Here is a 2500-nt window from a genome sequence, read left to right on the forward strand (position 1 = left end):
ATACGTACATACATATATACATACATACATACACACACACATATATATATATATATATATATATATATGTATATATATATATATATATATATATATATACACACACACACACACACACACACACATATATATATATATATATATATATATATATATATGTATATATATATGTATGTATACACACACACACACACACACACACACATATATATATATATATATATATATATATATATGTGTGTGTGTGTGTGTGTGTGTGTATGTGTGTGTGTGTGTGTGTGTGTGTGTGTGAGAGAGAGAGAGAGAGAGAGAGAGAGAGAGAGAGAGAGAGAGAGAGAGAGAGAGAATAGAAAAGGCCACCTTTGGTAACTGAACCTCGCAACGTACAATGCCAGGACCCTGTCTAGGGAAGATCTTGCTGTGTTACTATAAGAGATGAAATAAGTAAATTGGGATATGATAAGACTTAGTGAAATTAGAAGAACTGGGGAAGCTTATATAGAGTTAAAAGAGGGTAATATATTTTGCTTCAGAGGACATTAAAGGAATAAAGAAAATGGAGTGGGGTTTCTTATTGATAAAAACCGTGTAGGTAGCGTTGAAAAATCTTATAAGTGATAGAATTGCAGGATTAATAATCAAACTAAATAAAAGTATGTTCCATTACCCAATACAGATTTGGTGATATCTTAAAAAAAAAAAAAAAAAAAAAAAACGAAAAAACATAATACTATTTGCATTGGTTTTCGGCGATTTCTATGTAAAGTAGGCCATAAGAAGAGAGGAGAATTGACTATAGGCAAATTTGGAGTAGGTCCGAGAAATAACAGACGAGACACCCTTATAGAACTTGCTAAAAAAATGCCTATCTAAAAATCATTAACACCTTTAATTCTCAGTGAAAAAAAGTCAGTTTAGTTAGAGAGGTAAGTCTTAATCAAATTAAAGTTAAGTGACCATAGTATTGTGAGAAGTAAAATTTGTTCAGAGAGAAAAAAAACTAATTTCACGAAAGAAAATAAGCAGTCCTGTAATAAGAGGGAAATATGATGAGTCTAGTTTAGCATTACAAAATAGGCACTCCTAGCTACATGACGAAAGGGAAGGATATGAAAAAGAAATGAAGACTAATTTCACCAAATTTGTTTTGGAGTCAGCACAAGAGCTAGGTGGAAAATATTCTAAACAAAATCAAGGAAAACTATCAAAAACACAAAAATTGAACAAAGGAGAGATTGGAAATGAGGGCAAAAGCTAAGCAACGTGAAATATAATTAGCAAAAATCATAAACAAACTAACAGCACAAGACATTTGTAAACACAATCAGACCAATATTGAGAAAATGCCAAAGAAAGGAAGAATCATCAAATGGATGAAAAGAAGACTTGGAACAAATATTTGCTCTAAAGGATGAAAATTGAAAAATTTTCCACAATGGAGATGGAGTGATAAAAATTGCAGAGGATTCCTATAAAATGCTATACAATAGTGATATAAGAAATATTTTCACCAATAGAAATAATGAAACATCTGAACCCGTACCGAAAGTCACATTAAAAGGATAGAAAGGATTAACAGGCATTAAAAGAGGCAAATAGGAAGATGGCCTAAAATTATTTAATAACAGATGGAGAAGATTTCATGGTCGCAAATCTCTCTGAACTTTACGCAAAATGATCGCAAGACTGTCCTATACCTTCAGCTTAGAAAAAAATATCATTATATTATTCCACAAAAAGAGAGATACAAAAGACCTAAAAAATACCACCCAATAAGTTTACTCACATCAACATATGAAATGTTTACAATGATCATATTAGGCAAAACTGGAAGAAAGCTAAACTTTAATCATCTGAGAGAGCAGGCAGGGTTTAGAGATGAATATTAAACAACTGACTAGATCCTTGTAATTAAGCAGCTAGTAAAAAAAAAAAAAAATAAAAACGCCTGAGTATGACAAACCTATATATGTGGCAATTAATGACTATAAGAAGGCTTTTGCAATTTACAGACTATGAGAGAGCTTTTGGAATCAAAAGACTATAAGAACTCTCTTCATTCTGTCAAAACTTTAGCAGTAATGAAATCCCCTCAACGACGAGGAGTAGATGATACATATGGTACAACTCTTGAAAATATCTATACGGGTAATTAAAAAATGCCAATTGACTAAAGGAGTTAGACAAGGAGACCGTGGCTCTTTTCAATTATACACAACGTTCCCTGGAAAACATTTTAAAAACTTAGATTGGGAAAATATAGGAATATTAATGGGAAATATCTTAACATCTTAAGATATGCAGATGACTTAGTTCTATTTAGTGAATCATGGAAGGAATTGCAAAATATGATAGAACATTTGAATATAAAAATGCAAAAATGTAAGACTTAAAATGAATATGAGCAAAGCTTAGATAATATTCAATGAAAATAAAGTGATACAGCAAATAAGGTAAGGAAGAACCTCTACAGATTGTTAATGATTATACGTACTTAGGG

General features: G+C 31.2%; 1 protein-coding gene across 6 annotated transcripts in view; it reads left to right on the forward strand.

Annotated features, from left to right (window-relative positions):
* The window catches only part of LOC137621487 (UDP-glycosyltransferase UGT5-like), a 59537-nt gene that overhangs the window by 4231 nt on the left and 52806 nt on the right, over positions 1 to 2500 (forward strand). The window lies entirely within an intron of this gene.

The sequence above is a fragment of the Palaemon carinicauda genome, chromosome 28 (genome assembly GCF_036898095.1).
Source record: "Palaemon carinicauda isolate YSFRI2023 chromosome 28, ASM3689809v2, whole genome shotgun sequence".
NCBI lineage: Eukaryota > Metazoa > Arthropoda > Malacostraca > Decapoda > Palaemonidae > Palaemon > Palaemon carinicauda.